Source organism: Sturnus vulgaris, chromosome 9 (genome assembly GCF_052056855.1).
Source record: "Sturnus vulgaris isolate bStuVul1 chromosome 9, bStuVul1.hap1, whole genome shotgun sequence".
NCBI lineage: Eukaryota > Metazoa > Chordata > Aves > Passeriformes > Sturnidae > Sturnus > Sturnus vulgaris.
Genome location: NC_142251.1, coordinates 13,103,795 through 13,129,451, shown reverse-complemented (window position 1 = coordinate 13,129,451; position 25,657 = coordinate 13,103,795). Strand labels below are relative to the sequence as shown.

The 25,657-nt window shown below is 36.4% G+C and overlaps 1 long non-coding RNA gene across 3 annotated transcripts in view; it reads right to left on the bottom strand.

The window, feature by feature from the left end:
- LOC148222815 (uncharacterized) overlaps nt 1–20,525 on the bottom strand; it is an 80,301-nt gene extending 59,776 nt beyond the window's left edge. Inside the window, exons 1-4 of one of the 3 annotated variants that reach the window (XR_015805385.1) lie at nt 20,327–20,525; nt 19,596–19,692; nt 19,355–19,489; nt 2,997–3,078 (exon numbers count right to left, since the gene is read on the bottom strand). This is a non-coding gene — a long non-coding RNA (uncharacterized LOC148222815). Of the gene's footprint in view, nt 1–2,996; nt 3,079–19,354; nt 19,693–20,326 lie in introns of all 3 variants that reach the window. The other 2 variants (XR_015805383.1, XR_015805384.1) reach the window with 2 other exon arrangements.
- Between the last annotated feature and the right edge of the window lie 5,132 nt (nt 20,526–25,657).

Sequence of the window (25,657 nt, the reverse complement as noted above, 5' to 3'; positions counted from 1 at the left end):
TAAACTATGCTTTTTATCATACTGGGATTTGCACACTAATGCATTGATTATGATTCCATAACTGAAAGCTAGAATTTATCCTCTTCTTTATGTATTAATTATATTGTGTGTCATCCCTAATCTTGCAGAATTTATTCTTAGACTAGAGAATGAGACAATGTATTTGAAATGTTTTTTTCTCAATACTTTTGTGAACCTCAGTCTTTTCCATTATTGTCAGTCATAGATTTTTTTTTTTTAATTCAATTAAACTAAGCTATTAAAGTGATTAATTTTTTTTGTTTGTTTGTTTGTTTGTTTTGTTATGCTTCTGTTTAGGACAGAGCAGTTCTTCAAGGCATTTCTAGGAGGCTGACCTTGTGATATCAGAAGATGCTTTTTCACTCTACATTCATTCTACAGTATAAGAGTAGAATTGAGTCAATGTTGGGAAGATTTCTTACTGTTTGAGTACAACAATTAAAAGAACATTTACCATTAGGAAGCTTTTCCTAATATCCAACTTAAATGTACATTGCTGCAGTTCAAGTCCATTACTTTTCATCTTATTGTCTAAGAAGTGGAACAGTTTAATCATTTTTTTTATGCAATGTCTTTTTCTATGCCTGAGGGTTATTGTGTAAATCCTTTAACAAAGTTTTTCAACTATTCATAAGGACTTTGGCTTTTTTATTTCTCTCTTCTTCAGTTCCTTGAACTGGCCACACAGAACTCCAGCTGAGGTGATCCTGTTTCTGAGTACAGCTGCTGCACTACCTTGAGCATCCTACAGGCAAAGTCCCAGTTAACAACTGCTGAAACCTTCATTGATTGGTTTGGTTTGGTTTGGTTGGGTTTGGTTTGGTTGGGTTTGGTTTGGTTTGCTTCAGCAGAACTATTAAAATCTCTGCCTAGTTCCACTAGGCTGTAGGGATTAGAGGCATGAGGAATAGAAAATGGACAATGGGAAGAGCAGTCACCATATTAAAAAAAAAGTTAAATTTGATTTAAAATAGTGCATGCAACCTGCACACTTTTTTGGGAAAAGAAAAAAACTTAGATTGATTTGGTATCTGATGCTATTTTTAAATCCCAGGTATATCATCTTTGATAAAACATGATGTTGTGTCTAATGTTCACCAGTGATAAATGATAAACCTCAGTGGTTTTTTCTGCATATTTTTTCCATAATTTATTATTCTCCTTTCTTGCCAAAGTTTACAGTGCTGCACCTGTCCCCACTGCTCTTCTGTTTCATTTCTTTCAGACCATTTATTCAACTTGTCTAGCTTTGGATTTTAAACCTCACCTATTTTAATTTCCTTCAATGCCACTAGGTAGCTGCAATCTCCTGGGTCCTAAATGAAAATATTGAACAAAACTACACATGGAACCATTGATAACTGGACCTTTAGTACGTTTTTCAATCTTACAACAGTGAATGAAAACACATGAAAAAATGGGACATTTATGTGCACTAGACCTATTTGTTTAAAAAGTTTACATTGCATATCTGGCTACCAGTTTCCAAGGTCTTTAGCCAAATCTTAGGCACAGCTAAACGTGACAGTTACACAATGTGATATGGCTTTATTTCAGAATACAGGAATAGGTTTCAATTTTAACATAACAGCACAATAGCTCCTCTTGCAAGACAAGATGGCTTTTCTCCAGCAGTGAATCAGCACTATCTAGACATTTAGGTATGGGAGAAGAAACAAGGAAAATTTCAACATGTATTCCTGATATATTATTTTAAAAGTGGGTGTGAGAACATTCTCTATACTATTGTGAATGGTACAAGTATCCAGTGTTTCAATCCTTCAGCTTTATGTTTTCCGTTTCTTGTTCTTTTGTCTGCCTCAGGTTCTCTCACACAGCCTCACACTCTTACACACACCCTGACACACTTACAGAGTTTTACACACACTCTTACACACTCACAGACACTCAGACACACTCAGATGCACACACACAGTTACATGTGTGTGTGTGTGTGTGCTTGCTTTTCATTACTGACATTCCTTTTGACCATCCTTTATGTTGAATAATTCGCTGCATATGACGTTCCAATTAGTAAACAAAAAATTCAGTCCAAGAGAGAAAAATAAGTTACATTTTCTGTACCATTCACATCTCTTTGCAAACAAGCAATAAGTCATCACTTAAGACACTGCTCTGGAAAAGATGCTGTAGGATGATGGATCACATTGTTAATCTGAGGGAGCAAACGGCAGTCACTTCTTTAATACGTGGAACCAACTTTGTCCAAAACCCACACTTTTGAATTAGTGACTGACAGAATGAATGCAAATGCATAGAATACCTTACAAAGAGGTGCTTTTCTAAATTAGATTGAATTATGCAGAAAATTACAGCTGAGAAGCTGGCTGGGGAAACAGATCACAAATCCAAGTCAGTATGTTTCAATTATTAAAGCAGTTTGCAACTTTCTCAGATCATTCTAGACCTTTTAACAAACGTTCTAGATACGATAAAAAGTTATTTCATCTCCTAAACCAGACTTCTATCATTGGTTTAATTTGAATTTTTATTTTTTTTCCAAAAAATTACATTTTAGACTATCTCTGTGTACTAAAATAAGGCAATCATCTAAGCTCTTAGTTATTGCAGTTCTAAATAGCATAATTTTCTGCCACATTTCAGTCTGTTTGTAATGATAAGACTGATCCAAATGGGAACAAATGAAATCTGGATTTCTTTCCAAAGAGGGAACAAGGAAAAAATAGAGTGGACCATGCATAAGGAAAAGATCCCACTATCCTCACACATGACTGACATTTCTGCCTTCAAGTTCTCTTTCCTACTGTTCCTTGTTCTTCTAGACCAACAAATCCATAGTTTCATTTTATTTCATCATTTCCCTGCCAGGTAAGCCTTAGGGGAAATAATTGCTGTCTTTTTTCGTGTGCTCTCTTTGCAGTGAGCTCACTGCCTTTGACTATAAGGAGGGATAGCACTGAAAACATAGGATAAGGCAAACTCCCTACACTTACCTTGGAAAAGCTTGTCTTCAGCCATCAGATAGACTGCTGTAGATGACATTGCTCTGACAACTTGAAACATTGACCTGTGTTCCTATAGTCAAAACAATTTGGAAAACCAAAATCACATTTTCCTTAGTTTAGTGCAATAAAGTTTTCTCCTCATTTCAGGCTGATTACTAAAATTTTACCATCTTAAAAAAATTACTATTTTTTTCTTCATATAGGTACAGCTACATATCTTTGGACCTTTGCAAGTCAATGAATTTCTTTTAATTTTGGCTGAAAAACTGTATATCTGGATATGGACTGTACTTAAAGCCACCATAAAGTCTTAAAGTGCTGTATCTCATACCATGGCTCAGATGGCTCTGCTGCTCCTCTGTCTCACCAGGCTCTGCAACTTGAATTACCTCCCTGATAGCACAGTGTAAGGGGCTTGACACAGATGATTTAAGACCACTGATATTTTGTTCTCCTCATTCATTTCCCGTTCATCTGATGTAAGATGGAATTTTTCAGTCTTTTTTACAGCAAATGTACAGAAAATGTCTGGAAAATGGCAATTCCAGACCTGCACTGGAGTCAGAGGCACTGGACATTAAAAAATAGCCCATGTGGAAGACAGCACTTTCCTCAGCCATACCAGTGTTTCTGACCAGGCTAGCACCTATGAAGAGATGATTTCTTAACGTTACCAAGACACTAGAAAGTGCCACTTCCTATTAAGTAATTTATTTTACTTAGCCTGAATTGAAACATCAGTTTTTCAGTAAGTTCTGGGTTGTTAGAGGCATTGAAAGATTTAATTTTCCCAAGCAGAAAGAAAAGAGACTCTAGTGAACTGTTTTCAATGCTAATTTGGAATTAAAAGGTAGAAGTTATCCCCTACACAGTCACAGCTCTGCCCTGAGTGTATTCCCTGCTCTTCTCTTGTTATTCCCTTCTGAATTGGATACAATACTGCAGTTGAGAGGTTGGTAAAATAAAAGATAAGGAATGTGTAAAAATCAATAGCCACCTCAGTTAAACTTTAGATGAACTAATTTTATTGAAAGTTGCCTTTTAATTTATTTTTTCACATAATTTAATTTGGCATTATAGCAAACTTCTTTTGAATGCAAATTAGGTGAAAAATGCTTTCTGCTTTAAATCTCTTGACTCTGCTCATCTTCATCATGACTTTATCCTGTTAAAAAAAGCTCTGCACACTACATTATTGCTTAATTATCCCACACTGCATTTTCATTAACAATCAAAAACTCAAAAGTGCTGACATTAACTTACTAATAAACACAAAACCTCCTCTGTCCATTACACGTGGAGCAAAATTCAAATCATATGGGCAGTATTGCTTGGACATTTTGGTCATATTTTAACACTGGAAAGACAACCCAAAGAACGAAACTCAAACTTTAAAATTAGTCATAACCTGTTCTTGCACTTTCCAGAAAAAAGTAGGATGCCATCAAATATTGGAATCAAAGGTAACCGTGGGTCCAGGTGAAGCCACAGAACTATCAAGAATAGAATACCTAAAAGTCAATCCTCTCAACAACCACACTAATTATAAACACAGAGTATTTTTAAAGGATTAGAGGACAGACCTGCAATACAAAAATTTTTACTACCTCACAAATTATATTTGCATGTATGTTTATATATACATGTATTTCTGACTAGAAAAAAATTAATATGTTACGTGTCTCAGTTTATTATACAATGCCTATAAGCGTTTTGTGTTTCAGTTTTTAAAAATATTAATTTATTATATGATAAAGCATAAATCTGATCTATGCTACTGGATTACCTAAAAGTAAATTAGTTTGGTCATGGTTTTTCAATTTTGACACAAATTAAAAAGCATAACAATCAAAACTAAACTTGATTAGAATTTGGTGTCTTAAACCAGTCCATTTACAAGTCTAAAGCAGGCATTCTATTTCTTATGGTCAATAAAGACTTTCTTATGAATCACCAGGCTGAAAATTTGGCTCATAGCTCAAAAAGATTTCGAATAAATTTAATTGTTGCTGTATCCTACTGTTTGTCCCTTTCATAAATTAAATTTAAAAATAACAAAAAAAAAGTTTTCTTTTTGTCATGATTAAATGTGCTACTAAGTTAACTATAACAAAAAAGAGCATCTATGATTTCCCTCCCCTTCTAATTAGCACTAATAATAATTTGCTTCATGGGAAAATGTGTTGAATCTGTGGCAGTCTAATAGAATTGCTGCAGGATGACCACAAGCATTAATCACTTGCTTTACCCAGTTAAATGTTAGAGACAATGTTTAGAGATCAGAAATGAGCACATATTGTGTAGAATGTTGTACAGTCTGAAATAATTAATCCTTTACTTTTTTATTTTCTTTTTTTAAATTGAGACTTGCAGATAGTTTCCTATTTTTTGCTTTAACTGAGCACTTGCAAGTGCTGCTGATATAGCCACAGTAAAACAAAAATTTTGAAATTATAGATTTTGTCATTGAGGTATTTTTCTATTTGCACCTAATTAATTAGTAATAGATGTGGAAGCAGCATTCTGACCTAGTTATAAATCTCCATAGGTACATGTATATTTATAGAATTTCTCGTTGGACTAGATCATTAGACAGTGAGCAATAAATGAACTTTAAATGATTTAGTGGTGTCAGTTTCTTGTCAACTTTCACAAATACCTCTGCTGAGCAGAAATATTTATAACTCAAGAACAAAAAGTTAAGTAGAACTATCCTACAACATGTCCTGGTTTTAAATTTTGCACACCTTATTGACATTTTGAACTTGCAGCTCAATATGCTATCTAGTGAACTTTTACCTGTGATGAGACGACTATTGATCCACACAACATCTAAAGCTGTTCTGATCTTTAAAAAGTCTTTTTTTTTTGTATTTACTTTTCCTTCTTTAACACATATTAAATCCTTTTGTATTGTCTGATGCACTAAACTCACCCAGCTGTAATACCAGTCTTAGGACAGAGAATGCTTTTCAGATATACTAACTGTTTAAATTTATGAGCACAGCTGGTGATCCTTCCTTATTGCTTTACAGTGCTTTCTTGTGGATTTTTCCCCGATAATATCTCCTCCTTACATATCAGAAAGGAACCTGAACGTTAATCACAAGACTACAGAGCAAGATGCCTCCATGCTAGAAGCTTTTGACTTTTGACAAAGGTAAATCTCTTCAGCTGAATTGTATATGTACATGCATATCTATACAATTTTCTCTTGCAAACACCTGCAAACAGTTGAGTTTAATTAAACTGCAGCTGTTGCTGACTGAGAACAGACATTTACCAACAAATATGCTAACCTTACATTGTCTTTCTCTATGCATATTTTTTTACTCCCAATTATCTGTTAACATTTTTCTTTAATGGTAGAAACATTTTGAAATATCTGCTGTGTAATTAAAGGCTAAAAATCAAAGTGCTGTCTAAAGTGGTGGGCATGTGATGCATGTAATGGTGCTCCCTAGATGAGGAGCTTAGAGACTAATGTATATGCAAATAATATCAGTTTACTGAGCACCTTAAAAGCCAAATTGCTCATCAGAAGACGTTTGGGGAAATGAAGAATATTCATAGATAATGTAATTCAAGCCCCTGAATTATATGCCATCTTGGAATAGGATAAACTAGTAATTAGGCCATTTCCTAATAAGAGGAAGGATAAAAAAAGAAGAAATAGAAGTAAGAACAGAAATAGACAATACTGACGCTGGAGACAAAATGTGGTAGAAATTTATTCACTTTTATATTGTGCAAAAAAAGTTAAAGCCAGCTTGTCTGTACTGACAGACCAGGACCATCAATAACCAAGGAAATGTAAAGCTGCTTCCAACCATTCTATAGTTACCTCTCTGGGAAGCCTTATTACTGGTAAACTAAGGAAAAGAAAAATTCCCCATCAGCTGTTATATTTAATTGGCAGTAATAAAAAACTATTTTATACCTTACATTTCAAATTATTTCACATGGAAATCACCACATTGTTGCACTTGCATCCTAGATGCATTCTTTTATAAATTTTGATAAATCATGATTCTTCAAACATTGAGTAGTAACATATATAATGGAGATATATAACGTCCAAAGCAATCAGGAACTGATAACATATGAAGTGGGAAGATACACAGAATCTGAGAAGCAGTGCAACTTAGAATCTCAAAATTATTTTTTTATGGGAAACTCCATTTAAGTTTCTAATAGCTTTCAACAGATATGGATATATAACAAACTGACATATGAAAATATATAAATACCTCAGGAGATTAAAAAAACCACAACTTTTTTTAAAACAGTATGATTTATTGCAAGACCAGAGAACGACTTTTCTCACTATATTTTAGCTATCAGACTTATTTGTCAGTAGGTCATATGAAAAAATAGAGAAATACTTTATGGCTTTCTCTTGCCATTTTATAAAGATGTACCACTGCTTCGCTGGCATATCTATGAAAAGAGACTTTATAATTAGTACCTTCCAATGAGTCCTCCATATCAATTCATACCATCTACCATGGGGTGCATTTTCATCAAACTATGTGTGTATCTCTCTGGTACTGAGAGAAAAGAACACGTTTGTAATTTGCATCAGATAAAAGGAGCCTGTTCTAGAAAGCAATGGTAGATCAGTGTAATCTGCTATATCTAAAGCAATATTTATGACTGCTGCTAGAGCTCCTGGTTAACATAAATTAAAGCTTTCTGTTTCTTCCAGCAATCTGTCAGATGCAGAAGTCAGATCCACAGGCTGCCTGAGGAAGAGCATGGGAACTCAAATCCCACAGAGCAGTTTCCTAATCCCCATAACACCCCTGTCACTCCCTTCACTGAAATGTGGCAGCAGAAGAAGTTATTTCAGACAGTGTGATGGAGCAAAAGATTTTTTCCAGGAAGTTTTCCTAAACTTGTAAAATTGCTCAAGCCCAAATGCAGATTCTGCAGAAACATCCTATTTCTAGGCTAGAGGTTAAGGTCCTTGTGGATGTTCAGATGTAGTTGGTATTTCCAGGAGGAGCAGGAACCTCACAAAGTGCATTTGAAGCTCTCCTCTACTAAAACATTATCCTGAGCTACTGTTCTTCACATACAAAACACCCTAGTTCTATAGTTGTTTTTCCCTGAAGTCTTTTAAAATCATGGAGTTTTTTGTCTCTCTGGGGGGAGTGTCATAACCACTGGACTACAGGCAGATGGACAGATGTATTTAGTTGGCATCTGCCTACACCACTCTGCTTAAGGGATTTTGAGATTTGCTACTTCGCAGTCAGGGTGAGATGGTCTAATTTAGAAGCTGCATCACTCCCTGGAGGGGTTCTGGTCCCAGAGCTGTAATGTGAAATATATAATCAACCCAATTAATACACAGTCCCTAAGAAAGGACAGAGGAAAGTTTAACCTTCAGAATGAGAAAGGAACTAAACAAAATTCTTCTCCATAGTCAGAGCCAGTCTGCAGGACAAAACTACTGCTTACTAGAGGAGTATTCAGCACACTGCAGGATGAACAGTGTATCTGAATATATGAAGAAATCACTAAAAAACCTTCAAAAGAAGAAAATTTGTACCTTGGAAATTTGAGTAAATACTTCAGATAGAAAAAATAGAAGCATGTGGAGGATGCAAATATTTTTAAGATAAACTTGAATAAGTTACAGCTTCTCAATGCCTTCCTCTCTATCTGGGTGTCTATGATGGACTGAAATCCCATTTTATTGCATCAAAGTCTCTCTTTGGTGGTGGTCCTGAATTCTCACTGAACCAAGCAGAAGCTCTGCACATGCCCAGATACTCTGTAGAACAGTTTTGAGGTTATATAATTCCTTCAGTGCTTTGGAAAATTAGGGACTCAAAATAATTATTACCTTAGTGTTCAGAGTAGCAGTGCTTACCATGCCCCAGGGGTAAGACACGGCTGTTCCTACAAGTGATTTGTCCTTTGAGGTTTTCTCCTGCACTTGTCAGTGATTCAGCTCTCCAGTGCAGTGTGCTGGAGCACATTCTGTGGTTCTTATTAGAATCCCATATTCTCTTATCTCAAGAATGAACTCTCAAAGGAGAGATTTTTTTTTTTTTTTTTTTTTTTAGCCTAAATAGTCCAAATCAGGACTCTTCACTTAGCTTAAGCTTGATTTGGACCAAAAAAAAAGATTAAATTGGTTCCTACATAATGAGCGTGTTCTTTGGCACTTTGAGACATCATACTGAGGTTTTTATGTTAATCCAACATGCATTTTAGATGAAGTAATTCTCAATTTTCAAGTTGTATTAACCAAATACTTTAATAAGAGTAGACCATGAAATAACATTAGAAAATAGATTTGTTGGTCATTCTCAGCTTTTGACACCTGGTTTTACCTTTTCCTTCTTTGATCTAATATAATTTACTTAATAAACCAAATTCATGGAGTATTTTTTTCAGAAACACTAGACGTTTCGAGTTTTACATATTTTACATCTAGCTTTTGCTAGCTAGAGAGCTCATTAGCAGTTACTTCTTGTGGTGAATAAAATGCCACCTGAGAGTATAAGACCTCCCTAATTCACAAGTTCACATTCTTTTAAGAGGTTGCTTAACCTTTAAGTCAACTGCAGCATATTAAAATTAAGCTGTTTCCAGTAGATAACAGATTATTCAGTTGTATTGGAATTTCCAGGTTATGCAGTTTCACTGGAATGCAATTGTTTAAAATATTGCCAGGCATGAAATTCCTATAGTTAAAAGTCTGTGCAAATGCTTCAAAACATAAGAGTTAAATGTGTTTTGAATGAGATGCAATCTTTGAAGGGAAATACCTCATCATTGTTTTGACTACTGTAATGCAAATAATCAGCATAATATCTGGAATTAATAATAGTATTCCAGACAGCAAAAGAAATGAGCAGGAATTGCTTTTGTTTTTAATTCACAAATGTAATTTGTGAAAGGTGGCAGACTGACAAGTCTGGGAACCTAACAACAGAACAGCTAATGGAAATGCAAGTTCTCTAAATCCCTGAATACATCTTTGTGAAAAATTTCTTTAGCAGGGCAACAATCCCAAGGTTTGAAGTTTTCCTGCAACTTAGAAATGATTGATAATATTGGGTTTGAGTTCTTCACAGAAACATTTGGCAAACTTTTTCTTTTAATGTGTAAATTTCTGTCTATGAAAAAGTTGTGTATACCAGTTGCTTGAATTATTTTGTTTTCTGGGAAGCTCTATATGATAGAAAAAGTTCTATTTCCTTGACTGGTCTTCTGACATCTAATAGAAGTATTTTCTATTTTATTTGTTAAAAATATTGCCACTAGAGCTTAACTAAGCTTTCACTCTTGCTAAATATTTTGTCTCATCTTTATGGCAGTGGAAAGAGTCCTATTATTCCCATGTATTTGGAGAATAGTTACAGGATTGTATGAATTTTTGTATAGCTGATTTTTAAAAATTATATTACTTGTGGTTACTTAGCTATTTTCCAAAATGTATCTGTGTAGTCACATTGTTTGTCTTGCAAGTGAAGTGAAGCTCTTGTGCTTGAAAAAATAATTCAGTAACTGATGTAAACTCACACTCACACAAAAAGATTTAAACCATCAGGTACACATTTTTCTTTTAATTTCAAAATTTTACTACTGGTAAACATTAAATTTAAAATTAATGCTCTTCAAAACTGTTGTATGATGGCTTTTTCCACAATGGTTTCAAACCTGTTTAGTTTGCACTTTGATCACATTCATGCCAACTGCAGTGGTGAGTTGTAATGTCAAAAACCTGTCTGCTGGTAACATTTGTGTGCAGGTAAAATTTACAGCAGATACCACAAGATTTTCAGGCAAAAGGAAATAAATATGTCTATCCTTTGTGAACACCATTTGTGACGGAATCTAGAAATAGGTGGAATTAATAAATTTGGACTGTAATGAAATAAAGTATGAAATAATCTTAATACTTTTTTCCTTTCAATACTTTCATTGCATCAAGCATCTAAAACAGCGATTAATGATGGTGATCAACTCTTTTTTCCTGCATTTCTTTTTTAAAAAATGGTATAGCATAGCAACAGAAGTGAACATTTTTCCTAAGCCTGAGACTAGCTTTGCTCATGTTGTCTGAAAGTTTCTGATTTTTAACTGAAATAAAAACTAAGCTATTGACAATAACACTAAAAACCTTATTTCTGAATGACTTTTTATTCATTGAACTTCAAAAACAAGTGTAAATATCTGTCACTGCATAAGTTGTGAGAAAAATTTGACTCAGATTTAGCACCCATAAATGAGGTGTCATTGCTCCCTTCAGACCAAAGTCAATATTTTGCTAATGAAAAACATTACACTGGTAGAACATTATTTAGTGCACCTGTTTATCTTTTTTACCAAAAAAAAATAAAATTTCTTTTAAAAAGAAATGTAAAGGTTTTTTCATTTAAATATTTTTAATTTTAAACACAACTTTACATTATTATGCACTTGAAAACTGAACAAAGTGGAAGCCTTGGTGTCATTTCAGAGGAAGTATTCAAATTCAATACAATTGCTAATAAATGGTAGCATAAATAAAACTTTGTGTTCACTAGTAAATACGTACATTTAGGACAAATTAGCAGAGATTATGAAATTCTGTGTTAAGAGACTCTTTTTGTTCAGTGGAGGAAAGAACAGTTCTGATGACTTGGTGAGAACTGAAATAGAATATGTGAGAGAGCCAAGTAAGTTGTGGCTCTCCTGGATACAAATCTCTCTGCCTCATCATTTGATGATTTTGCAAAGCAACTGGGGAACTAGAAATCAACAAATTGGCAGCCTCAGCTATATGTTTCCTTAAGCATACTGCTTCCCAATGGACTTATAAAAAGAAAACAACTAATGTAGAAATTATTCACTAGAAAAAGTATTTAAACCAAGACTCTGACTGCAGTCTTAGAAGGCAAGCGAGGAGGCAGCATCCTCAGAGGTGTAAAAATGGAGTGAGGAAGGAGGGAAATTTGGGGTTCCCCGTTAAGCTGGTCCTTCCTGAACTGAGCAGAGTGCAGTTAAGATCACTCAGACCTCATGCTTATATTAGCATTTTATCTCAGATTCTCAAAACAAATTTACCATCTGTCTCAACTTTATCAAATCAAATTAAATGATCTGGTGGCAAACACTAGGAAATATTTTTGCTCTGAAAATGTATCCAGTGTCATGTGTCCCTGCCTTGAAAGCGATTTTAATCCAGGTGCATAACATGCATATTTTTTATTATCTGCTCTGAAAATACACCTGTGGATAAGCTGTGTGTAGTATTTTCTCCTCCTGCAGCTCTCTCATCATTTGCAGACATAATAGAGGTGGACTGAACTGAAGTTTCTATCCTATAGAAAGGTATGCATATAGAGAAGTCAGGACCTTATTGTCTGCCTTAGCATAAAACTTAGCTGAAAGGATTGAAATATTTGTCAAGTGAAGAAAAAACCCAAAACATTTTCCTTTTTGGACCTCAGTACCTTAGTTCAGCTTAAGTTTTGCACACCAGACTATATTTCACTAGCTAGAACCATCAGCACAGCACTATATAATGTCAGAATGTATTATTAACAATAGTTAGATTGCTTACATATATCTTAATAACCTTGAAAAAAAATCTTTACTTCTAAAACAACTTAATTGATTTTTTACTTTTCTGTAGATAAATGTTTAACCAGTCTCAATACATCTCCCATTACAATTCACTGCATATACATCATATGTTTTTGTTGCTCTCTAGTTCAAAAAATATTAATTACTACCAACATATTAACAGGGTTTCATGCAAAAAACTCATTTTACTGTCATTATCACACATTACAGTTATGTGGCTCTAAAAAGATTGCAGAATACCAAAACACTTCCAGTTGTACAAAGTGTAATCTTGCAAAATTTTGGAAAAGGCTTATGTTTTCCTCTGTAGAAAAGACCAAATATGAAATAATGAATCCTATTATGAAGCTTAGCTGGACTTGCAGGTATGTCTAGGAATGCAGACATCTGGAAATCTGAGGATGCTTTAGATGAGTCTGACACTCCTTTCCCTGGCTCATGCAATTATATTTGACCATAATGTTCTTAAACCTATTTGCCTTTCAGAGTATCAATGGGGAAGTGCAGCATGGACAGCATCTGACAATTATCATTCCATGTGTTGACAGGAAATTGCCATTCAAGATTCTCTGTTTGTTGGTTTCTCTGCCGCTTATTTTTAAGTGGATCTTGGGAAGACAGATAAACTGAACGATTGATTTCAGTTTACACATTCCTGTCTTTTTTTCAACCATTTCAAAGCTTATAAAACACTCTGTAGTCCTGGATAGGAAAATGCTGTAGAAGTACAAGGTAGAATACTATGTTTAGTTCAGGTGGGATTTGTGAGCTTGTGCACTTATAGTCCTAATGTCAGCAGTTCATTTCTTCCCTGTGAAGACAATGTTCTAAAGACTTTTGATATGCAGTTGTTTGACGTGCAATATACATTTCTGCTTTGGTCAAAGCAGAATGTCTCTTTGGTTGCTCGTTTAGCCTTTTAAAAGCTTAAGTTAATACAGTATCTCTAGAATCCTTCTAGCATACTAACGGATACTAAAGGAACTAAATAATCTGTCTCCAAGGTAGTCTAATGATCATCTAAAAACATAAATTCACTTTTCTTTTTGTTTAACTTTCACTTGTCAAAGAAACTTGCATTGTGAGTTTTCAATTCAAACATACAATATACTTCACATTGTCGGTAAATCCAGAAGAATAGTTAAATGTCTGAGTATTTTTGATCTACTTTAATTTGAGGATTAGGTTATCTTTTCTAATGAGGTAGAAGCTACTAGAAGCCACTGCAAGCACTGGTTTCCTGGGTTTTTGATTTTCAAGGAAGGACAGATAGCATGTCCATTTGTTTCTGCTCTTGGAAATCCTTGTTCCATGACAGGGACTCCCAAGAACCTTTCCTGAAACGATTGCAGTTGGAATATCTCTCCCAGGGATATCACAGCTGCCATTGTGATCTCCTTTTACCCATCTGATTCTCTAGTCCAGATCTGTCTGCACCATACAAAATCCTTGGCAAAGGAGGAATCTGTAGTCTTTTATCTCCAATCTTACAACAAAACATCATCATTTACTTCTTTAAACACAGTTTTACACAATTACTTTGAGTTTGGCTTTTTCCTTATTTTGGTGATAGGTTGTTTTAGTTTATTTTTGGGGTTTGTTTTGTTTGGTTTTTTTAAGCAGAAAATTAACCCATTAAAAGTCTAAATCTCATAAAATAAGGTTGGCCTATCCTGTTGTGGCTTATTTACAAGAATTTCTACCATGGAATACAACAAGGATACATTTATTTTGCTAGAAACAGGTGGGAAGTCCAAGTATGGTAGCTGAGATGCCACAGAAAATGAAGATCTTAAAATGCCAGCAAAGTGGATTTATGCTGGGATATTTAGTTATGTTGTAATACTATTGGCTATGGTAATAGTTCTCCTTATGACTTTCATCTTCACAATGAGACACCACAGTTAAAGCTGAAAATTGTTTACAGTGCTGGCCCAAGAAACACCATCAATTTTGAGTGAATGGAGTAGGGCTAACAGCCTTCCTCCTTTCTTTCTTTCTTTTTTTTTAAAGTCTAACTGTCCATTGATTACCTTAAAGGTTATGGGGGTTACACATGCATGAAATATTGTAAGTGGAATCATGGATAGTGGAGGAATCAGCTTGAAGAGGTTTGGGGAAGTCAGAGGAGTAGCTGGCCATCTCAAGGACACACATTTTCTGAAGGATATAAGTGCCAGAATAGCTTACAGTTATTTTTCTCAGAATACTTGATGCATAAAAATTCTCATGTCAGTTTTCATAAAATACAAACAAGTAGCTAAATAGATAAATAGGGCTATTGTCATATGAGTAACAGTCCCAAATACTTGGGGTTATGCATTACTATGACAATGCCAGGTGACCCAATGATACAATGTTGTGTGCTGAGAAATGAAATGAAGTGGTGATTGCTAAAAATGAGTGAACTAGGGTCTTTTGTGGGGAGGAGAAAGTACTCTGAAACTCAAAAGTCAACACAGCTTAAGGTCATATAGCATTTTCCTCTTAGACAAATTAAAATGAAGACTATATCCCAAGGACCATTATAATTTTCTCAGTAGGATCTAAAATGCAGTAACATTTCTTAGCATAAAACATAATGTTAGAAGTGATTCAGTGAAAGAAACTTTTTTTCTCCAAATACTACCAAAAGGACCTCAGCCAAACTTTATTTTCAGTTGGTACTTTTTCAAATCTTTCTGGTGCTGCATATTTCAGGCTTGTGACACAGCTACCTATGATGGTTTGCAGCGCAAACCTTTTCAGATTCTGTATTCACAAAGGGTTTAATGTATTACTGTAATTTTAGCAACCAAGCCCAAAATAGATCTTTATAGGAGTTTTTTGTTTCTTCCTCATCTGGAAGCATTTAACTTCCCAAAGTGCAAAATTTTCTAAGTCACATTTGTATCAAGAGTTCACACTATTGTTATAACACATAAAATCAACAATGGGTGGAAAGCATTGCTCTGCAAACCTCCTGCTGTCCAGACTGTCATTGGCTAACCTCGAACATGTTTACTCTTTTCTCTGCACTTAGATGGTTCCTGAATTAAAATATACTGGTCAAACTACCACATAATCAGTAAAGTCCTGATGGTGAGGAGCCCTCCTAGACCATTAAAGCAAACAAACATCACGTGCATCAAAATCAAAGCATTCCTCTGGTTATCTTAACTATAAGAACACCTGCCAAAATAAACCAATAACAGCCTGAAAACATCAGGCACTACTAACACAAAAAAAAGTAGAGGAGCTCCCACTCCACCCCTGCCAACAGCTTAATAGTTGTGAGTTAGAGTAGGTGGCTTCTGTGGACCCAAGTTCATTACCCTGCCTGTTTCAGTCTGACAAAGGGATTTAAGTCCAGTTTGTCACTCCCCTGGGAGCTTGCTGTAACCATTAGACAATAGCACAGTCCAAGGTAAATCTTTCACTCCCTCCAGCTGACATTATTCCATTTGGTATAAATAATTAAATGATGGAGGTCTTGAATTTTACTTTCCCACATGATTGCTCTAACCACCAGGCTATAGAGTCAATCTCTCTTCTCTTTTTTTTTTCACCAAGCTTAATTAAAATTTAATTGTTTACACAAAGTGAAACAGTTTTAATAGGAGAGAAATTCTGAGAGACAGAATTCCCAGTAAGCCAATACCTGGGAGACTTTCCTGAGAAATGGGAGGTTTACCACCACCTCCTAGTTTCAAATCAAGGAATAAAACCTTTCTTGTGGGGTAGGCAAAAGCCCCCTTTTATTTTGAAAAATGAACCATTACCCCTCAATATTCATTATGTTTTTGTGAGAAATTAGCAGTGTGGCTTAGACACCAAACTGCAGGAAATGGCCATCAGTTTCAAATCCTAACTGGAGCAAAGGGGATTGCAGACTCCTGGTGGAGCATCATGTTTATTTTCAGAGTTTCCTATCAGTTTTTTTTGTTCAGCTCTTTGCCTTCTACGTACCTAATCTTCAGGCACATAAAGCAGAACATGCTCATAAAGCACACAGACACCTAAGCCAGGGCGCCTGACTCTGTGAGGTGGGGTGATGCTTGTGAGGCACACAACCAGAGCAGACACAACCATTCTGATTTATAAACACATCTTCAATATATTTGCACTGAAAAATAATTTGAATTATCATTCCTCAAAGCGTTCTTCAAATTAACTTTGAGTCCTGGGGCAGAGGGCAATACCAGTGAGAGTAAAGCTGTTTTTTTGTGATATTTTCCAATTTAGATTGATTGTTCTGTGGGACACTTTAGTAGAGCTGCTACTGTCAGCTGTTCAGGATGTTTTTGAGAGATGGAAAACAAACCCCTGAAAGCTTGCAAACACTTTGTTGTTTGCCCCTTAGGCACATCTGGCAGAGAGACTGCTGCTGCTGACATGAACTCTCAGGTCTGATCTCAGTGCTCCCAGGATGAAACAGTTAGGTAAATCTGATGTGAGGGATCAGGAGTCAGCTTGAAGCACAAGGAGAAATTGTCTTTTTTTTGGTGAAATATTTCTATGAAGTGAGACCAGAAAAGTAACCTCACAGGGACTGGATGGTATTTTTTACAGTAGGGACCAGTGAGCTGTCTTTCCCCCTCCCACCTTTATCCTTTCTTTCTTGTCTTTGACAAGGTCTGTAAAAATGTCAACTAATCTCAGAAAGTAGCACACAGAAGACTCATTCAAAAAGGTCAGAAGGTCCACACGACACTTTTGTGTTAATATCATTCACATGCTTCATTTTCTCAAGCTATTTCCTAAATCCTCCTTTGAATGTTCTCTTTTCTCATTCTTTCTCTAAGCCAAAAGGTACACAGTAACTCGGGTATTTAAAATACATGAAAAAAGTGCATGGTATCATTTACATGGTTTGGAAAGATCGTTGGCCTGTGAAGTACAATGAAGTGAATGCTGAAAAAAAAAAAAACCAAAATCAAAAACAACACACACACACACAAAAAAATCCAAACCACAAAAGGACATATGTTGTGACAATCTAACTGATGCTTTTTCTTTAGGTCAGGTCTGGCCATCAATTAGTTCACAGGAGGGCATGCCCTGTACAAAGACCTAATCCAATCATTTAAGGAAGCCTTTAGCTTCATCCCCACTTCTGACCTTAGTCCAGTTTCACAAGTTTTTCCTCAAATTTTCACATATTTTTGAGCCTACCAAAGAAAAACCTCACACCACACCAAGAATATAATATCTCCATGAACCATTCTTGCTCAGTTCTTTCAAGCTTACTGTACTGAAAGAGACCAATCTACTTTTCACATAATTCCAGCAGACTTTATGGCAATTCACTGCTATTATATTCTTGTGAGAGCTTCCTCTAAACTCGGCACTCTAGTCTTGTCCAATAAATCATTCCTCATTTCAAGTGTTTTGAGGTCAAATCCTCAAAATTGGCCTCAATCTATTCTGTCATTTTACCCAGAAATCCTGACCAGAACTGCCTTACTCAAGTTTTTGACTCTCACAGACAAGATATTCAAGAATCATTTTTAGCTATCCCAAGTCTATGGATGCTGTGTATGAATAAATTGCTGGCAGGTCATCATTTTGCAGAGCCTCCCACCTGATAAAAAACAGCCCATTCATTCCAATTCCAAAGAAGCTTTCTGGCAATTTAGGGAGCAGAGGGCCCACATTTTCTTCCCTTCCAAGTGCCCAATGTCTCACTGTATTTTGCTTTTGCTGCCTGAAAACTCATTCTTAAGAAGAGAATTGGGCCTCCAGTGAAGCAGAAAGATGCATTGCTTGACATGCCCATTGACCCAAAAACTGGAAGAAGGTGCCTGCATATCTTGCAGGTTTGCCAGATTTAGCTGTAGGTTTTCTGTATAAGTCTGTTTCCTCTCACCTACTTTGTTTTCCCTACAAAACCAAGGGCTTTAGGAACAACATTTCAAAATTTATAAGATATACTTGTACCTTTTGTCCTAAATGCCAGGTCTTTTTTGATTCACTTTTTAAACTATAGGTTAGATGGCAGATCTCAGAGATGCCCCAGCACATTTTCAGCACTTTTCCTGAAAATCCCTGTGCTTCTGGCACAACAATACAGGGATGCTGGCAGTGACCCTGAAATACAGCCATTACTAGCTTAGATGTCTAGAATGCTTTGAGAAAGTCTCTCCTTGTCCCTTTCCAAGCTCCACCTCTCCCCAGGAATGACTGATTGGGATTCCAACTCCTTGGTTTAATTGTTGACCTAACCTTTTAAAATAATACAATATCTGCCTTGTCCTCCTTAGCAGTACAAACTAGCAGGACAATGCTTTCTACATTTACCTCCATGGTATGAACTGCTTCAACCATCACAGGTAAGGCCAATTGCTCCTGCACAGCTCATCTTCCATCACCTATCAGATCTTTCCTCGTAGGTTACATCCATACAATAACTGCTGCATACAATTACAGAAATATTGGATGGAAATGTTTATTAAATCTAAGAAACCTCATCAAATTGATAAAAAGGAAAGCACAAACCATAGGGTTCCTGAATCAAAATAAATATGAAGTTTTGATTGGTAAAAAGAGGAACAACACTGAGTTGGAATGAAGAAAAAGTCAATAACTCTGGCAATCCTCCACCAGCACAGAGGAAACAAAAAGTAATTCATTTCACAGTGCTTTTTCCCTCTCACACTTTTCTGTATCTTCCTCTTCTCACCTCAGCCCTCAAATCAATCTCTTGCCTTTCAGCACTCTACACACACACACACATACACTATACATTCCTTCAGGGCAGTGCACAATTCCCTTACCTGTTTTGACAAGAAATGCACATTGAGTCACATGCCAGAGGCCATGGTTACACAAAAGTCACAGGTCAATAAAGATCACTTGCGTTTCCTATGAGCTTTTTCATCCTCTTTTTATTTCCCTTTGGGAGCCAGGGCCTCAGAAAGGAAAGAAAGAAATGTCAAGGGCCTCTTTGCCAAGTGTTTAAAAAAAAAAAAACCAAAAAAAACCACCAGTGGATGCCTCCCCCCAACCTCCTGTTACCTTGCCTTAAGGAAAGTGACCTTTTTCTCTTGGCCTCCTTCACCTTGAAGGAGTCCTTCATCCCTTCAAGAAGTTGGTCACTGACTTATCTCTCTCCCTTGGTAATGTACAAGAAAGAAGAGATTAGTCAGTATTCTTTTAAAACTATCTTTTACAAGGAAGCCAATAAAATGATCTACATTGTATCACAGTTCAACATATCTGACATCTGTTCTGTAATAAAATTCGCTTCATACATATGCTTCTTCAAGCTCATACATATGCTCCCCACAAGCATCCCCCAGCTGCTCTTCTGAGACATTTTGTGACATATCTATAGCATTATGCTAGAAGTACTTAAGTAGGTATTCCATCTTTTCTCTGTAATATAGAGACTCCTTTAAGCAATTCCACTTGGTAAAGGTACTACTGCAAACTATTCTAGGGCTGCCTGGATATCATCATAAGTTGCTCATTTTCGTCAGGACTGTGTTCATTGCTCTCTTTTAGACTTGGTTTCCACAAGTGTGGAAGCAATCATGTTCCATTCACACAAGTTTCTGTGAATTGGAATTATTGCTCAACAAAATGAGCATATGATTCACCAAATCTTTAATAAAATAAAACAGTAAAAACAGAAATGGGCCAAAAATTATGATTTTGCTGAACCTTTAACTGTAAGGGTTATACATTCTGAATACCAGATATCAGTACCATAATCATCAGAAAATGCAGGTAGCACAGTATCTTACCTCATATCCATTCTGTGAACACAAAAGGTTCATTATCATGTTGAACTGGATCTGCAGTACATTTCTGAAGCACTCTGTCCAGGTTTTCCAGCTGTGATGTAATTTCCTCTTCAGAAGGCATATCAGAGCACATGACCTTGATTTATTGAAGAAGAAATTGCAACAGAAGATACTCTGCAGAAATGTCCCCAGTGCACCCCAGCTGCAAATGAACATAGAGGTAGCCAGATGTAAAGATACCCAAGTGCATACAGTATAAAGTCCCATCTATTAAATGGTAGTTTTATATCATTTTGGAAGGCATACATAAAAAATACCAGAAAAGTGCCTCATTATCAAAAATAAAAAATTTTGGTGAATAAAGATAGCTAGGACCAGCACAGACTGCTTATTTCTCCTCACATCTCAATGTGACATAAACCAGCTAAAAGTTAACTTGAACACTTCACAACCTACCACAAAATAAAACATTTAACATGGCTGCTACAAAAAAGGATTTTCTGGGAGTTCTACAGTGATGTCTTAGATCAGACTTTCCATCTCCCTGAGAACAGGAATATGTGGTACAATCATGCCATACCTGTTAGCATGCAGCTCTTTATTAGCTGCCAAGTTTTCAAGACAATTCTCAAGAATTTAATTTTTCTAGCATTGAAATGGAGACATATTGGATATCAAACAATTGTCTGAGCCTAAAATAGGAGTCTTCTCCTGTTGAGGATCTGAACAAGGTGAAGACAGAGAAATCTATGATACTTCCCAATAGCTCTTGACAGGTTCAGTAGTGCTAGCAGGTGACAGCAGCCTGAGGAGACATCACTGGGAAGCCTGCTGAAGCATTCATCCAGAGAAAAATAATTTCTTCCAGGTGAAAAAAAACTCTCTTATTTTGAGAATCTGTATTTTTTTTTGTCATTCCAGTATGTAATCTCGTAGTGCAACTAAATTTATGGACAATATAGAAGGTTTTTACAAAATATACAAAATTAAAGAGGACACGCAACTGGTATCCAGCAACCTTGCATAGTGACATTCAGAACAAAACAAATTCCAGCAAGTCAGAACATGTGTCTTGAGCACACTGGGTGGATTTTTTCATATTGACCCTGGATAATTTCTTAAGAGGGGAAAAAATATTTTTAGCTAAAAGTCGCAATTACATTTTGGCATGGTGTCTTGGCTTATGGATGGTATTGTATTTGGTAAACTGTCTCCTAAATACTGAAATGAATTTTTATCCTATGTCAGTTAACTGCATTTCAAGTTTCCTGAGATAACTGAAGTCTTGATATTACAGAAGACAGAACATCTCAGCCATATTACTGACACCAAGACTTGAGAGAAAAAAACCCTTAAAAATAATAAGAAGAATATTAAAAAGCATTGTGCTTCAGGAATCATAGAATCATCAAAGTGTGAAGACACCTTGAAGACCATCAAGTCTAAGTGTCATCCCAGCACTACCACTAAACCTTATCAACCAGTGCCATATCCAAAAGTCTTTTAAACACCTCTAGGGATGGTGATCCCACAGCCTTCCTGGGCAACATATTCCAATGCCTGACCACCCTAACAGTGAAAAAAAATTCTCCTGTCTAATCTGGATTTCCCCTGTCATTTCTTCTGGTCCTCTCACTGGAGGCACAATAGAAGAGAACAGCCCCACCTCACTCTGACCTTCTGCTCTGAACTCCAGGGAGTTGTGGAGAGCAATGAGCTTCCCTCTTCTCTTCTCAGGACTAAACAAACCCAGCTCCCTCAGCCCTGCCTCATCAGACAAGATTTCTATGCCTTTCATGAGCCTTGTTGCCCTTTGCTGGACACACTCCAGCACCTCAATGTCCTTTTTAAAGCAAGGGCCCCAGAACTGCATGCAGGACTCGAGCTGTGGCCTCAGCAGTGCCCAGTGCAGGGGACAGTCACTGCCTGCTCCTGCTGGCCACACTGCTGCTGACACAGGCCAGCATGCCCTTGGCCTCCTTGGCCATCTGGACATATGCTAAGCTGGCTGTCAGCCAGCACCCCAAGTTCTTGCTTGCTGAGCAGCTCACGAGTCTCTCCTCTCCAAGCCTGGAGCACAGCACAGGGGTGCTGCTACCTAAGTCCAGGACGTGACACTTCATCCTTGAACCACCTGCATTGTCCCCAGCCCACTGATGGAGTGTCACCACAGAGCCCTCCCAGCCTCGAGCAGGTCAATACTCTGTCCAACTTGGTGCTGTCTGCAAATTCACCCCAGTTCAGATCATCAGCAAACATTTCAAACAGGACTGACCCCAAAACTGAGCTGCTAGCAGCCAGCTGCATTTAGCTCCACTCACAACTCTCTGGGCCCAACTATCCAGGCAGTTTTTTACTCATTGAAGACTTCACCTATCCAAGCTGAGAGCAGACGGTTTTTCTAGGAGGAAAGGTTCAAGTTAAATTTTCTCTTAATTAGTAATCTTTGTTAAGGCCAAGCTCATTGAAGAAGCACATTCAAAACTGCATCATATCCAGCTCTACAAATCGGTGTCTTGGATTTCACTCTCAGATGCAGCATAAGATAAAAACTCAAGGGTGTCCAAAAATTTCACAAGGTCAAAAAGTTATGGAAAGTGTTAACACAGTTTACTTCCAGTTGCCTCGTAATTTGATTAAATAAAGTTTTAATACTCACCTATTTGAGACATTTATTTACTTATTCTGAAGAAAAAGGAAAGAAAAACTGAAAATAAAAGGTCTTGAGACAGTGAAAATGTTTTCTTCAGGGCTGCAGGAACAGGCAGTTAAAAGCTAAGCTCTGTCTTCCAGAACCTAGGCAACCCTGCCTATTACTGTTAAATATACTCCCTGTTGTACTGCCATAAATCCAGAGTAACTCAATCGATTGCAGTTGTAAGCTAATGCAAGTGAGGTCAGATGTGTGACCAATAGGTCTCTAAACTATCCTTTATTTGAAAGGTAAGAAAATAATTTCTTAAATTGTTCCCATTCGGTTCTGGATCAATTGAACAAAGCCACTTAGTATTGTTTGTGCATTTTTTGACCAGAGAAAAGAAAACTGAAATAATTTAATATATTTGGAGGTTGTTATTCCTAAAAAAACCCTTAAAATAATAATTTTTGTAGGCACCATCAGTGGTAACCATCATACAATAAAAATCTCTAGAGTTGCACTTCACACAAACTCAGTTTTGATTTATAGCACCATAATAGTTACACCTCTTTAGAAGGACTTTTACAAGAAAAATAATTTATTTTCAAGGTCTCCCTACATTAGCCCATAAGTTACACTACTTAACAAATTTGTGATCAGTCTTTTTCAAGAGATGTGCGGAAAGTGGTCAGAGAGAGTTGCAAGTGACACAGCCTATTCAGACAATTTTATTTTCGTTATTTAAGAACTGCCACTGATGCAGTAGAATTTGGAATATAATTGCTAAATTTACATATTTAATTATATAAGCACTAGTTGCTAAATTTGTAATTCATATAACATAATCTTTAATAAAAATATTTAATCCCAATATATGTTTTGCCAGGATCTAGATATAGCACTGAACTACTGAGGTCAAATTGATCAATCTAATTGCTCCCTGAGAGGTACACCTGAGAAGTTGTCCTTACTTACCACTCTTAACTTTGTCTTCAAGGATTTTTGATTTAAGAGCAATTGGAATAGACAAAAGTGTATTTAAGAACCCAAAGGGTTATATATTGTTTTAAATGAGAAATGTGTCAAACACTTGCAATCCCTTGATCCTATCATTTTATATTTCATAAGGAAGGGATCCCCTTTGAGAAGGATTTATGTGTCCCAACATATTTGGAAATGTTCTTTGACAGAACAAATTCTTTGAGGACATAAATCAAAACTACAGCTGCTCCCCTAAAAGCTGTCAGTGATAATAGCATCAGAAATTGGATTAAATAAGTCCTGTCAAGAGACAGTATGTCCATTTCCACATTCAAAACACATACAAATTGTCAGAGAAACCTTTATTCCAACAGTGGGAAAGAGACAACGAGGAAGTGCAGCAGTGATTTTTCAGCATATAGAAGCCCAGCTGCTGAGCTTTCCAAAAGCAGAACTCCTCTTGCTTTGTGTAAACCTGACTGAACTTCTTTGAATAACATAAGCATAAAACCCTAACATATTCTGAAGCGCTATGAATAAAACCTAAATGTGCTTTCATCCAAGAAAGGATAGGACAAACACAATCATTTGCTCCAAAACCAGTAATCTGTGGTATGGCAAAGGAGAAAGGATTTGACACAAAAGGGATAAATATGTAACTTGGGATTTCCAGGTGACAATTTGGGTTGACTCCCTCCTGCTGTACTTTTTTTCACTTTTCAGGAAAGGTTTGCTGGAATCTAGCAGTGATTTGTACTTTCTTACTTTGAAAGGCAAAAATGTTGAAGCCTAAACATACAATGCTACATTAAGGCTAATTTTATTCCAGTTAGTTTCACAGTAGAGCCTACTGCTACATCAGTTGCACTGTGAATCAACTTTACAGATATTTCTCAGTACTCTTGAAAACTGCAACAGCACTCCCATGGCTGACACACATGTGGCCATTACCCATCAATTTTATCTTTGTTCTTATCTTGAGTCATTCTGTTTGCACAAGAAGCAAAAATTTTGGGGAAAAATTGTGCCCTGATTTATAGAATGTGAGACATAAGCTTATTTACATGATGTATTGCCACATTTCCTTAAATTTCTATTAATTTGTCAAAGTATTATGGACATAATAATAGAATAGATTGGTATTATAATATATTTAAAACACCAAAATCCAAACATCAACCACAGCTAAAGAATCCAGGTCTTGTGGTCTGCATTCTGGGTTGGGCCCATGTCAAATGGGTTTATAGGGCATGTTTGGCTCTTGCTCACCCAGCTGCTCCTGGAGCTGAGCTCATTGCACTGCAAGGACTGGGCTCCACACCCCACACTGCTGCTCCACTGTGGAACACCAGCTGAGCCCTTTGGTCCCCTCTCAGTTAATGAATTACCCACGCCCATATCATGTACCAAAGTGGCTGCTCCCATCCCTTCTCCCATCCTCTCCTCTCTCAGAAGATAGCTGTTTACATCTGGGAAGTATTCTTGCCTAGGGCTGATTGCCTCTGCACTAGAAATAATTTTGCCTGTGTTAAGGAACCTGCTCTGCTCTTCCAAGATAAAAGAAACAAGCATCAAACACACTTGCATAAAGTGTTTATGATCTGTATAAAATTTATAGCACAGACAACTTAGTTCTAAGTCTTGGAATTTAAAAAAAATAAAAAAGGCAGAGAAATTTACACCTTTATTTGTTTAGAATTTATCAGAATATA